Source organism: Triticum urartu, chromosome 2A, assembly GCF_056163025.1.
Source record: "Triticum urartu cultivar PI428250 chromosome 2A, HENAU_Tu73, whole genome shotgun sequence".
NCBI classification, from domain to species: Eukaryota; Viridiplantae; Streptophyta; class Magnoliopsida; order Poales; family Poaceae; genus Triticum; species Triticum urartu.
The window spans coordinates 29706101-29721402 of record NC_141874.1 but is presented as its reverse complement, the minus strand read 5'-3'; the positions used below and the strand labels follow the sequence as shown (position 1 = coordinate 29721402).

The following is a 15302-nucleotide window of genomic DNA, read 5'->3' as shown; positions in this document are numbered from 1 at the left end:
AGCCGCACTGGTTTATAAACCCAACCGTGGCTACCTCTTCGAACTCCTCTATATAGCAGGCTTCTGGGCCTAATTAATTAGGGCATGCTGCCTGTGGGTCTGCTGGCCCTCCTGGGCCTGCATTTGCACACCCTAGGTCTGGTAGACCCACAGGGCAGTGTGCCAACAAATTTGCTATATAGTTTTTTCTTTTCTGCATTACTTATTTTCTTTTTTTACTTTTGAGTAGTTTTTATATAGTTTTTTCTTTTCTGCATTATTTATTTTCTTCTATTTATTTTTGAGTAATTTTTTTGTATGGTTTTTTTATTTTCTGCATTATTTATTTTTGTATAGTCCGAAACCCTGATACTCAGAAAGAGTTTGTCCAATTTGTACACGAAGTGCGTCCAGTTTTTGCCGTGACCCTCTCTACTCTTTCACGCATGCTATGCGAGTGATATGATGATACCATGCCAAGTTTCAACATTTTCAGGATTCATTTTGTAGTGATTTTCAATTTCACGGTCATTTAGCTCTCTAAACAATTAGGTAAATGACCGAAAAACAACAAATGATGTCAGAACATGTTGGAAATTGATGACGTCGCTTTAAATGCTGCATACTGAACACAAAAGAAGTCCGGAGTTTAAATAAGTTACTAAAAATAAAAAAGAGGTGCAATGCTGGTTAATTTGCTTCAAGCCATTCGGAATAGTGTAGACAGCACTGCACATAGCTCAGTGCAATCTATGCTATTCCACAAGGCTTGAAGGTAATCAACATGTAGGTGAGCATTGCAACTCTTCGTCATTGTCTGTGCACTCACGGCTTATAAACCGCTCATACTGCCTCTCTCTTGGCGAAGATCACAAGATAGTTTGGTTAAATTGCATTACTTGTAAGTCCAGTTAACATGGATGCTTATGATGCAAGAGCAACAACAAAAGTGAAAATTTGGCACAAATAGGTAGTTGTGTAACTAAAATAGGTAGGAGGAGAGATAGCTCTTATGTCACAAAAAAGAAGTTGTATCAAACCTTTTATGTCGGATCTAGAACAAACCAATCGGTATTGCCATCATACAGCCCAACCGTGGCTCGTGATGCATATATATGCATATCAAATGCACGGTTGGACATATGATGGCGAATCCGAATGTTTTGTATTCAGTCGATGAACTGGTAGATGTATGCAGTCGATGAACTGGTAGATGTATGTAGTCGATGAACTGAAAGACTTATGCAAGGAAGGCGAGAGGTGGGCTAGCTATATATAGGGTCGTCTGGCTCACAAAGTGGTTGTGGTAGTTTCGATCCAACGACTCACATGAGCTAGGAAGAAACACACCCTTGATCCAATGACTCGCAAGAGCTAGAAAGAAACACATGATCCGTGTGATTCTTCCTGATTGGTGGGATGCACATTAGTACCCACTCCGGACTCCGAAACCCTGATACTCGGAAAGAGTTTGTCTAGTTTGTACACGAAGTGCGTCCAGTTTTTGCCGTGACCCTCTCTACTCTTTCGCGCATGCTATGCGAGTGATATGATGATACCATGCCAAGTTTCAACATTTTCAGGATTCATTTTGTAGTGATTTTCAATTTCACGGTCATTTAGCTCTCTAAACGATTAGGTAAATGACCGAAAACAACAAATGATGTCAGAACATGTTGGAAATTGATGAGGTCGCTTTAAATGCTGCATACTGAACACAAAAGAAGTCCGGAGTTTAAATAAGTTATTAAAAATAAAAAAGAGGTGCAATGCTGGTTAATTTGCTTCAAGCCATTCGCAATAGTGTAGACTGCACTGCACATAGCTCAGTGCAATCTATGCTATTCCGCAAGGCTTGAAGCTAATCAACATGTAGGTGAGCATTGCAACTCTTCATCATTGTCTGTGCACTCACGGCTTATAAACCGCTCATACTGCCTCTCTCTTGGCGAGGTGGGACTAAAAACAGCTTGCCATAAACTCATTAGTACCGGTTCGTGGTAAGAACCGGCACTAAATGGTGATGGTGGGGCCATAGCCTGACCGCAGGCTGATGCAGCCTCTTTAGTACCGGTTCGTGGCATGAACCGGTACTAAAGGTTCGCCACGAACCGGTACTATTGATCACCGCCACGAACCGGCACTAATGTACAGATTAGTGCCGGCTCTAATTCAAACCGGCACTAATGTGCTTCACGTTTGACCCTTTTTCTACTAGTGCAAGGTTGTCTCGGACGCACCCCCTGCTGTCGCTGTGGGTTCGTCCTCGATGATAATCACCGGGACCTTGGGCCTCTTCGCTGCTCTCTGGGCCAGAGTCCTAAAAAGGAATAAGGTCAGAGTAAAGCAAATGAGATACAAGACAAAATAGCAAGGATTGAAGAACTACATGTACAACAAGAGAATCTTACTCTTCTTCTTCCTCGTCGGAGCTGAACGCGGAGAAGTTGAAGTCCGGCTCATGCCCGGCGCGAGGAGGCGGAGGAGTAGTTTCCCTTGGCCGCTTGGCGGGAACAGTGGCGGTGGTCTGAGACGACCCCGCTCCGGCTGCCGCCGCGGCGTGAGAAGCGGCAGGAGCAGAAGCGGTGGTCCGGGTGGACCCCGCCCAGTTGCCGCAGCAGCGTGATATGCTCCCGCGGCAACAGTGCTTGCCGCGGTGGAGCGTGTTGCGCGGCGCGGCGGCTGTTCACTCGCCCGCTGCCCCGCTACGTCCCCGGCCTTGCGGAGACGCCTTCTTGGTGGGGATGGAGGCTCTGCTTGCGGCAAGCTGCCTGAAGATGAGGAGGAAGAGGAGTTGATCTCCAGCGAGCCGCTCGTATCCTCGGCGGGCTCGTTCGACTCGACGCCATGCCAGGCAAGTTCTTTCACGCCGACGGGCTCCTCTCGCTCGGCACGGCTTGCCGCCTCTGCTGCATCTGCCTCCTCCACGGTGAATGCAAATTCGCCCGCGGCTGCGGCTGCCGCCGCCTCTTCCAGCCTAGTGGTGATGCGTGTCATCTCCGCATCGGTGGTGTCATCGCCGCCTCATCGTCGAAGCGGACCGGCACTTCTACCAAGCTGTCAAAGAACTGCTGCACAACGTCGTCTGCAGACTCTTGCCAAGTTGGGACAATTCCATGCGAATCGCACAGCGGTATCATTGCACGGATGCGGTCGAGCGCGGAATTGTTGCACAACGGAACGATGCCCCCCGGTAACCTGAACACTTCGGGATGTTGAGGGTCGTACTTGAATAGCTCCTGGAGCATCGCGTTAAGCTCCAGAACAGTGAAGTTGAAGTTGAGTCCCGGATGCAGCCTCATGATATCCGCCGCATTCTTGAATTCCCAGGCGGGTCTCCCCCGTTCCTGCAGGGGGGCGATGCGGCGGCGAAGAAAATCTGCGCCAACAGCGCCTACAGTGAGCCCGGCAAGCCTGAGGCGTAGGATCCGGGTGACGGCAATCTTCAGCCTATCGTCTTCCAGGGCCACGTCACTCCAATCGCTGCCGCGTGCTACTGGGGCTTGGCGCTGGGCGGTAAACGGCTGCAGGTTCTCCTCGTCAATCCAGCACCAGTCTGCTCTCCATTCCTCCCACTTGCCGCGGAACTCTCCCTCCAGATAAGTGTCCTTCTTGCCGGCCCTCGAGATCCAGGCGATTCCGCCGGATAAAGGCTCTCCTCTCTCTACTCGGGGCATAAAGAAGTGGCGAAAAAGGGCTACATTGGGATGGACTCCGACAGAACAGCATTGGGGGTGAAGTCAAGGAGGTGGAACCCGTAGGTGTTCATAATATCGCAGAAAAACTCAGAGAAAGGCGGGCAGAGCCCGCAGTAGAAGAACAAGGCGAAGAAGGGATATCCGTTTGGAGCCACTTTCCAAGCGGCGGCTGGAAGTACCTTCGTGCGCAGATGCGCTCGCGTCTCCGTCGACCAGAAGAGGTAGTAGTTCTCCCTCAGCTCCCTCGCGGCGAGCTTGGGGGGGAAGACTGCCCGCTCCTTTCGTAGCGCCGCAAGCCGCTGCGCCTCAGTCGACTTCACAACCTTCCCCTTGTCGGCCTTCGGAGCCATGGCGGAAGTGGTGGAGGAGGTCGACGGCGTTGGTGGTGCTGGTGGCGATGGGGGCCGGGGTTATGCTCTCTTTCAGCCTTGGGAAGACGAGGGAGCGGCGGAGATTTCCGAGATTGGAGTAGCAACCGGCGAATGGGCGAACTACCCCTGTTTCCCCTGCTTATAAAGAGGAAGGGGGCGGACGTTCCGCCTTTCCGAATAAAGAAACCACCCACAATCTCTCCCACGACGCCGCATTCAACGCGTGCCGTTCGGGGAGGGCGCGGTGGATACGGGGAGAGATACGGCGTAACCTAGGCCGCGCGTGCCGGTGCCCTGTTTTGGGCCTGGCCCAATAGCACTCGGCACCGTGTATGGCCCAGGCCCGGGGGCTCCTGTCGGTGTACTAGAGTAGGGGTACCCTAGTATCCCGAACTTGTGCACGGGCAGTCGCAGCATCCCGCGGCAAGGCTTGCCGGGTGACCGCCAAGGTCCTCCGCGGTTCCTTTTGAGCCATTCAAGAACAAAGTATCCAAGCCAAGGAGACAAGACCCCGGCAAGAGGAGCTTGCCAGGAAGCCAACCAAGGCATCTCAAGGAGCTTGCCGCGACGCGCCACGCGTCCCGGCAAGGCCCGGTGAGCGACAAGCTCCCGGGCGCGACAAGACAATGACCGCGGCAAGGCGCTTGCCGCGGCAAGCCACCACTCTGTGCCCGCGCTCCAGCACATCCACCAACGTGTCGCTCTGGGACCCTTCCAGGCGTACGTGGCGGGAGGCTGTGCAGCCAGCGGTGCGCGGTGGCAGGCGGCGCTGACAAGATTCCCATCGTGGCGAGCGGTGGCGTCCCTGACGGTTCCTTTTGCACTATTTAGGCGACGCAAACGGGCATTTAATGCCCTTGTCCCCTGCCGTCAGGGTTAGGTATGATACACTGTAACAGGTAGCTGTACCTACCGCAACACCTTTCCATTTTTACCCTTGTCTACGTTGCCACCTATCGGTGACCCCTTGAGCATATAAAAGGAGGCCCATGTGCAACGTAGAGGGGGTTCGGTTCAGAGAGAGAGATAGAACACTCACGCTCGGTCTCGTTAGCTGCTGGGGTGTACTGTAGCACTCCGCGCTCCCGAGCAAGAACTCAATACAAACCACAAAGCAGGAGTAGGGTTTTACGCATCCGTGCGGCCCGAACCTGGGTAAACTGCTCGTGTGCTTCGCCTTGATCCGCTCTTCGTGCGACCCTCGCCCCCGCCGAACCGAAAGGGACTCGGTCCGCCGGTCCCATAGGTGTTCGTGGATCAGCCCCCCGACAGCATTCTCTCTTTTAAATTGTTCTACGGTGTTTCTTTTGAGTGGGCCCTAACCCACAGGTCTTTTCCCAGGATCTTACCTGTCTCTTCTAATTTTTCCCGAAGTTACTCCCAAATTCTTTTCGAAGTTTGACGTAAGAATGAACTGTCATTAGTCAAATGTCTTTCTCCAAGGTCTGTCAAATTATTTTCATCGTTGGCTCAACTTTTCCATTCTTCATTCCGGCGTGCCTCAATAATTCACGGTGGTGTCTCTCATCGTCTTTCATAACACTTGAAGACCAAAGAAGATTTTTCCTCTCAATCTTGCTCCACTCTCCTCAAGATTCATGGTTTTAGTTTGCTGCCATCCTCTCATAATTGGTTTTGATTGTGAGATTTCTTTTCACCCATTCGGAGCAATTCAAGAGTCTTCTCAGTTTGAGTAGCCGGAGTCCATCATTTCAGGTTTTTTTTCCCTCTCTCAGCTTTCAGTTATCATCCTCCAATCTTACCGGTGCATCATTCAAATATTCTCTAATCAGTTCGTGATCCCTTCGTTCACTTCTATCTAAATTCTCTCAAGCATCTTCGTTCATTTGCAAATTCTTCCCGGTGTTTTCTTTATCTTCACTTCAATCGTTTTCAGTTCTTACGGTGGTTCGTTCAAGACTTCTCGTCATTCGTTTATCATATGCATTCTTTATCTTCACTTCAATCGTTTTCCTCAATTCCTGGGCCCGCCCCTGCATGGAGCAATCATAATGAATCGGATTTTAAGGTTTTCTTTTTGCAAAAACACTTTATAATGATTATTTGGTTAAGGTGCTCCGACCTCATATATACAAATACCTTTTGTATATTCTATATCAGCAGTTCATGCACCTCGATCGATACCCGTAAATAACTTGTCTCTTATTGTCGTTTGTGGCTATTCGTGTTGTGTGAAATGCTGCCATCACTTTAGCACGGTCGATATATGTTGTTGTACCCGAGAAGGATACACATGGGTGTGCATTATGAAGTTTAGGACGTTTATGCACAAACTACACATTTCGCTCTGAGCGACCGGCTCAACCAAATAAGTCTTTTTCTTCCAAATATTTTTACGAATATGCTTTTTTGACATTGAAGTACATTTTTTTGGAATATTTGGCCCTACATTAATCATAATAAATATAATCATTTATACTAATTTTTAGTACTTAATACAAATATTTTTATCAAATAAGAAATAGTGTAATATAGTATGGTAAATTTACACTTTGTTTTATAATAAATAATTCATTTTTAACACATTACACCTTAAAACATATTTAAAGTGAACACATTACACCTTCTTAGATTAATTTATAACTATTGCATGAATGTCGTGTATATCACTTTGTGTGTGTTTTTAAATATCTTATTAGAGATCTCGAAAGTATATGATAGATGAAATATTTTGATAGCTGTCTTTGATTAGACACACGCAAATAAACAAATCTAGAATACACAAGATGTTCGCAAGGAACTTGTCACTTAATCATTTGCACATCACTTTATGATTTTCTGGTCAAATATGTCTTACATATTACAGTGGATTTGATAATACGCTGATTTTTTAGTGTTTACTATGAATTTTGTACTGAAATAGCATTGCTCTAACTAAGATAACACTTAGTACAAATTATAAAGGATTCAACTTAAAAATATTAGTAGCCTAACTAAAAGAGAGTGGCACTTTGGTGGCCGAGCTACCTGCAGGCCGCTACCTCAGGCCGTGCAGTATAGCGCCGCGATGTGTGCTCGTTTTTTTCTCGTGCATATACGTTAGTAGCTGTCAAGTTGAAATACATGCGTGCCATGCACTGGTGTGCTAGCTTTGTATGTGGACCGTGGGTTGCGTAGGGGATACACAAGCACGTCATGAGAGCATCTCCAACAGCCGCGCAACACGCAGCGCGCTAAAACCTCATTTGCCACACGCCCTTCGCCTGGTTTGACGCGGCCGGCAACGCTGGCTCCAGCAGCCGCGTTAAAACTGAGCGCGCGTGCGTAGCTCCAGCGGCCGCGCTAAAATGCAGCATGCGCTAAACATTGCGTACATTCTTTTAATAAAATGATAAATAAAATTCATAGATGAAAACGATACATAGATATTTTACATACTTTCATAGCATAGATAGATAAAAAAACTATGGTGCAACGATTTTAAAAAAATTCCCAGTCATCGTTATCATCATCATCATCATTGCCATCCTCGCTGGTCTGGCCCGAGGTATCGAGCCACATGTCTTCCCAACAGTCATCATTAGACGAAAAGATCGACTGCCCACCATTGTCAACGATTTTGCACTGCGATAACGCCAGGGCCTTCCGCCGACGCATGTCCAACCGCTCCGCGCGACGCCTTGCCGTCTCCTCACGGCGCCTTGCCCAAAAGGCTTCCTCGTTGGCGACGTCCTTTGGGTGGCACCGGCGCCACTCCACCATGGCCCGCTCGTCCTCCTTGGCGACGAGGAGGCAGCGCTACCGCCGAGCGTGCTTCGCACGGTCCTGGTCCATGATAAGACGAGGCAGAGGGGCGACGTCCTGTGCCTGCTGGCGCGTTTGGACATCCTGGAAGTTCATCTGCTGCCACGGCTTGTCCAGGCGCCACGCCGTCGTGTCGTAGGCGCGTGCAACCTCGTGCGAGGTCCGGAACGTACCGAGGCCGAGTCGGATGTCGCCGGACCGAATCTCGACGGAGAACCAGCCGTTGGGGCGCTGGCGGACTCCGTGGTAGCCCGATGCTCCTCGGCGGCGCGGCGGCATGGTGGCTCGTCGGTGGTGGGGCACTGGAGCGGCAAGGAGACGAAGCGGTGGACGCGCTGGAAAGGCGAAGAAGCTATGAGACGCGTGTGGCAGTGTGGATAGGCGCGTGGCGAGCGCCGCAATTTTTAGGCACGCCGGAAGCGACGCGTCAAAAATAGCGCGCAAGTTGCCGCCCTTTCCCGCGTGCGCTGGAGCGCGCGAAACCGTCCAGCGCGTGCTAAAAACTAAGTTTATCGTGCGCGCCTCTTTTGGCGCGGCCGTTGGAGATACTCTGAGCCTGATGGGCTGATTTAAAATTAGCACATGTGGGCTGATTTAAAATTAGCACATGTGGGGTGGTGCGATGTTAATTCTGGGCCCCTCTGGCGCTGCAGGCTAGGCTAACCTCAGAAGCGGTGCTTTTTCTTCCATTGGTCAGATGATTTCATCCCCTTCCCTCGTCGTAGCTATGCGGGCGACCATTCACCATGGATGGACTCGAGTTGTTCCTTGAAGAAGCAGATTCAGGGTGAACCAGTTTGCCCCGCGTAATTTCTCATGCTCTTACTTCTTCCAAACTGAAATCTGTTTTGACTTGGATATCCTACTCCTTGATTTCGCAACGATTTGTCCTTGAGTCCTTTCGTCTCCAGTTGTTGGTTTGGATCTGGCTGATTGAGAATCGTGTGTGTGCTCCAGGTTGGTTCCTAGGCTAGATGCGGGTGATATTTTGGGTGGCGGAATGTTGCCTGAGTATGTGGTTGCTTCCATCCATGAAGCTGGCCGGCGCTCCGCTGAGGTGATTTCTTCTGAACCCATGGACAGCAGCAGCGCCGAAGACCAGTTCCGATCGGTGGAAGCCAATGTTGCCTCGCACAGCAATGGTGACAGGAAGGTCGTTGGTGACTCAAACGACATGGCTCCTCAAATACGACCGCTGCAGCTGTAGGAGAGGATGGAGATGCAGAGGGTGTGGTCGTCAACAACTCAAAAGGCTCTTGCTGGACTTTGACGGTAAGGAACAGTCACCCTGGCATGGCACATGTTGACGGAGCCAACTCCCGTGCCGCGTACATGAAACTGGAGTGATGCATGGTTGACGGCGACGTGGAGTTGTGCTGCACTCCCGTGTTTGCTGGTGTACTGAGCCCGTGCAGAATATCAAAAGAGATAATATCATATGCAGTCATATAACTTACGTTCAATGTTTAGTTTGATGTTAAAGCTTTAAAAATACGAATTTATGGTCATCTAACTTGCGTCCTTACGCAAATACGGTTACTTTGCTTGTATTCAGACGTATCCTGCGCTGATGTGGCATGTCAGCATGGCTATGCCCATTGTCAATGATTGGGAACAGCTTGAACGAGACGCGCATATTTTTATTTTACAAAAACACCCCTGTTCTGTATTTAATTAAGCAGTAGCCCTTCAATAACACATGTGGGTACAACTTAATCGCAAAGAAGATTTGAGGAGATTTGAACTCTAGACATCGTATACACACATGCACTAGCTACATACTCGTGACTATAAAGAGATGTGCCTTCTTTAATATGGACGTAGATTCTTTTTATATTCCATTTTTCCCCACGTTCAGCCCAGAAAACCAGTTCCAAAAAATCTCACCTTTTTGTCCAAAAAATTCAAATGAAATTCAAATTTGAAAAATCGCAAGTTCAATTCATTGTTGTTCTGATACTGTATGCATATGAGAGATATATATTTGACATGGTTTCTGTCATTTAAATTAAAAAATTCAGGCAATAACATAGTTTTCCGGGGAACACAAAAATTTCTGGTAACTGATCTGTTATCAGAAATTCGGTCCGGGAGAAAAAACCTGAATACGAGTAGTTCCATTGCCAAATATAAAATTTATTGTTTATCTTTTACACAATTATAGGTACTTGGTGTAGTTGTTAGCTCCTGCGGTTTCACACTTGAGGTCAACGAATGGAATCCATTGGGCCCCTTTTTCCCCTGCGGAATTATCCATGCGCCCAAGTTACAAATTTTTGGTTGACCCACTGACAGGTGGGCCCTGTGTAGATTAGTCTAGTTACCTGGTTAGCCTAACCTGTTGTTAGTATCAAACCGATTAGTGACCCCACCCCTAAATTACCAGTTAGACATGTGTGTCTATTTATCTGATTAACCTGGACAAATTTGACATTTTTTTTAGAATAACTTGACGTGCTTTTGTGTGTAATCAAATAGATTTTAGTTGTGCATGTACAACATCGGGCAGCACTGGTGGGATGGATGTAATTGTTTAATTAACAGGTTGTTGGTTCCATGCCGTAAAAGACAGGTTGTTGGTTCGAACCCAATCTACCCCATCCTTTTTTCATTATATTTGACGTCTTTTGTCGTCATTAAATAAATTATGTAGGGATTTTTCTGAAAAAAAAACGACGTGCTAGAGTCACCCAACCCCTTGTGCACTCCTAGCCACTGACAGGTGGGCCTCCGTCAGGCTGGCGCGTCACATGGGCAGGCTATACGGCTAGATACGAGCGAAGTGACCGTATTTGCATGATAACGCAAGTTGGATAACCATAAATCCGTATTTTTCTTCTACGAATACATTTAATATACGGGAATGTCATGCACGGTTGGCACCGATCGTGACGAGCACTGACGAGGCTGATTCCGGCGGCCACCAAAGGCCATTTTGGCAATGAAAATTGCTTTATGGTTTAGTACTATAAATTGTGTTTTTATCTTGTCAAACAGCATCGTCATTTTTGATGCGTCATCCCCGATAGCTAAATTCGCACACGCCTACAGAAGCAGTGTCCCTGCGGGCTCCATTGTCATGGCCGAATTGGTACTTCGGGAGAATATCTGATACTCCCATCCTTAGGATGCTCCCAGTGCTCCAAACTCGGTAGCACATTTTTAAATGTTTAAAAAAAATCTAAAAACAATCTAGCACATTGACACAACATCAACTTATGTTGTAAAAAATTCAAATCAAAATTCAAAACATTGCTTGAGATAGAAAATAACAATATTGGCATAAATGTGATAATGGGTCAAATCTAAAGCCCAACTTATGTTGTGTACTATCTACTGTCGAATTTTTCATTTATGTTTCTCAAGCTATGTTTCAGATTTTGATTTCAAAATTCGTGACAACATACAATGATGTTGTGTCTGTGTGCTGGATTTTTTTCAGAATTTTTCGAACATTTAAAAATGTCCTACCGAGTTTGGAGCCCCGGGAGCACCCTAAGAGTTGGGAGTACCGGATATTCTCCTGTGGTACTTCGTGATGGATGTGCACCCGTGGGCAGCGATCCTCGTTTTCGTCTACCCTCGACCTTGTTTTTTTGTGCATAATGAAACTTTCATTACTTAACCAGAGCATTGTTGAGGAAATCGTTAACTAGTAGCTGCTCGGTCGGCTGGTGAGTAGGGGTTTAGTAGGCTAATCGGCAAGTTAATCATCCATTTAATCAATTAATCGGACGATTTATCAGGAAATCGGCAACTCGGGGACCCTATGAGTAGGGATTAATCGGCAAGTTAACTGATTATTCGGAGGAATTCTTGAACAGGGAACCAGAGTCATTACACTCCTGTTGACATAAGATGTCAACCTCATCAGGGGCACAATGAAGCCAAACAGTAGTTTTGGGCAGTAAACGGCCCATTTGTGCGAGAGCGTGGCTAGCTTTATTCTGCTCTCGTTTAATCACCGCTATTTCATGTGGCCGGACAGCTAGGATCTGCTTGATGTCGCCAACCATGGCCGCCACTGGAGCCCTGTTGGTTTCAGTGTCCCTGACCATGTGAGCCGCCGTCGAGCAGTCCGTCTCCACTATCAACCTGTCCAGGCTCCGCTCCATAGCCAGAGTCACTCCCTTCATGAGCGCCGCCATCTCTGCCTCGAGGGCGTTCGTACAGCGTGGGATGAACCGGCAAGAAGCGAAAATGACGGCACTTGTATGATCACGAAGTATCATCCCAGCACCTCCTGTTCCCTCCTATTCCTTCCATGCACCATCCACGTTCGGCCACCATAAGTAATCACTCCCTTCCCCTTGGCAACATCATCGGATGGATTTTGCTGAATGTACAACAGCGTATTGATGTAGCCGGACAGGAATCTGGTAGAAGCCTCAAGTGGTGGTGCAGGTTTGTGGTGGTATACTTCATTACGTACATACCAGCTCCGGCGCCAAAGTGTCATCACCACAGGGAGTCTCTCCTCGTTCTTGCATTGGTCCAGCAGGTGGATGATCCACTCCGGCCCAGTGTTGACGACGGTCTCCAGCTTGGGCATACTCCATGTACACGCCATCGCCGTCCATAGTTGTCGGGCCAACGGGCGACGGCATAGGGCGTGGTATGTGTCCTCGCATTCCAAACCACATAAAGCACATATATTAGACACCTCCAGTGTTCGTTTATGTTTATTTTCAAGCGTTGCCAGAGATTTCGCCGCGACTCTTCATGCGAAAACTCGTACCTTAAGGGGAGCAGGGCACCCCCACACTTGCCTTCCAGACGGCACTACCCTCGACCTTTATCCTCCATTCCACACAAGTGTTTTAAAAAAACGCTTTAGCTATACATCACCCGACTGAAAAGACAATTAGGGTCAGTCAAATTCTTTTTCCTAAACTATGCACACACACCTACACTACCACGTGCATGCATGCAACATGCAGCTAGTGCGTGCAGGACAGGTGACGCGGCCGCCGAGATCATTAATGGGGCTTGCTAGTGCAGAGTAATTGAGATCACGCGAGCAAAGGTCATCTTCGTATAAATTTAAAAAATTAATTTTGCGAATTTTCTCCATCATGTGAATGAACGAGTCCGAGCGTGTTTCGTTGTCTCTTCTCTCTGCCTTCTTTATTATGTCGTGTAAATGCCTCTAATTCATTCTTTCTAAGAAAACTTTACTATTTTGATTTTATTTTATTTTTTGTTTCACTTTGTTTCTACCAATGTCACTAATTCATTCTATCTTAGAAAACTTCATTATTTTGATTTTGTTTCATTTTATTTCTTTTTTAAAGGTAATACCATTGTCACTAATTCATTCTTCCTTAGAAAAATTTCATTAATTTTATTTTTGTTTAGTTTTTGTTTCATTTCGTTTCTTCTTTAAAGGCAATACCAATGTCACTAATTTATTCCTTTTTAGGAAACTTTTGTTCTATGAAACCACTTTTATATGCTTATTATTGCATATTCTAAAAAATGCATTTTTTTGTAAATTGTGTGCAATTTATTATTATTATTGTTATTATTATTATTGTTATTATTATTATTATTATTTCCTTTTTTCTTTAAGGGTAATGCCAATGATACTAATTTGTTTCATTTTAGAAAACATGTTTTTGCGTTTTGCGAAAACTCCACTTTTGCATGTCTAATCTTGCATATTATAATAAATGCAATTACTGTGTAAATTGTGTGCAAATTTTACCATTATTTCTTTTTGTTTTCAGCCCCTTTCCTCTCAAAGGGTAATACCAATGTCACTAATTCACTATTTCTTAGAATAATTCATTATTTTGATTATGTTTGAGTTTTATTTTATTTTCTTCCTTCACTAGTAGAAAAGGGGGCAAAGGTCCAGGCCGGGTCAGCCCATTAGTTTCGGTTCAGTCCAGAACCGGGACCAATGGGGGCATTGGACCCGGTTCGTTATCCCAGGGGGCCCGCCGGGCCACGTGGGCCATTGGTCCCGGTTCGTCTGGACCTTTTGGTCCCGGTTGGTGGGACGAACCGGGACCAATGGGCCTTGCTCCTGGCCCACCACCATTGGTCCCGGTTGGTGGGTTGAACCAGGACCAAAGGCTCCCCTTTAGTCCCGGTTCATGCCACCAACCGGGACCAATGAGGTGCCTATATATACCCCCTCGCGTAAGAGCAGAGCACGCTGCTCTGTTTTTTCTGGCCGAGGGGGAGAGGGCTTGGTGGTGCTCTAGCTCACCTCCTATGCACACAAGGTGTTCGATGGAATGCCCGAGCCACACTACTTAAGCTTTCTCCTCTCCAAGCTCGACCTCCAAGCTCCATTTTCCTCAATATTTGTCTAGGTTTAGCGGTCCGTCACACCCCGTCCCCATCTTCACCGTCGTCGATCACCCGCGCCGAGCTCATCGCCGGCACCACCGTGGTGAGCCTCTTGTTCATATCTTCTCTCTGAAAGGGAAAAATATTCTTACTTGTATGTTTACATAGATACTTGTATTGTTTTCTTACTTTTATTATTACATCTTATATAGTGCGATGGTTTTGGTATCCGCCCCCATCGGCCCTCGTCATGTCTATGATTCGGATGTGGTATATATATTATCTTTATAACTATTGGTTCATTTATTGTTTATGAAAATTATGCTGACCAACGTGATATAGATTTTATTTATCTAGGATGTATGTGAACTGGAAATTCCAACCGACCCTATTGTCAAGAGGTTAAATTTAGTTGAAGAAGAAAACAATTTCTTGAAGGAAAAAATAAAAAAAATTGAGAAGGAGAAGATGATATTGGAGTTGCATGTTGCGGATGTCGTCGATGATCACAAGATCAAGATGGATGCAATGCGCTTGAAGATGAGAAAGATTAGAAAATATGCCATTCATACCGAGGCTTGGTATCATTATGCCGTTGGATCAATTGTTAGCTTGGTTGCGATTATGATCACATTTGTTTTCGTATTGAAATGTTTTACATAGTTTCAATGCATGGTTGAATTAATTAGATGCTCTGGAGAGCTATATGTTGTTAGATGAGAACTATGTATGTACTTTGGTTTTAATGTGATGATGAACTTCTATTAATTTGGACACTTAATTATATATAATGCACGCAGATGAACCGGCAATGGATGTACGGTGACAGACACACCTCCAAGTACATTAAGGGCATGCATGAGTTTCTCGATGCGGCTGAGGCAAACAAGCAGAATGGTTTTATGTGTTGTCCATGCACTGAATGTGGGAATACGATGTCTTACTCTAACCAGAAAATCCTTCACTCCCACCTGCTTTACAAGGGTTTCATGCCACACTATAATGTTTGGACGAGGCATGGAGAAATAGGGGTTATGGAAGACGGCAAAGAAGAAGAGTACGATGACAACTATGTGCCCCCTGAATACGGTGATGCTGCAACGGGGGGGAGCTGGTGAAGATCAAGAGGAACCAGACGATGTCCCCAATGATGCTGCAACGGGTGAAGCTGCTGAAGATCAAGAGGAAC

The 15302-nt window shown here is 46.7% G+C and overlaps 1 pseudogene; it reads right to left on the bottom strand.

Moving 5' to 3' along the window:
* Nucleotides 1-7489: 7489 nt before the first annotated feature.
* Nucleotides 7490-11961, bottom strand: LOC147983189 (uncharacterized; annotated as a pseudogene).
* Between the last annotated feature and the right edge of the window lie 3341 nt (nucleotides 11962-15302).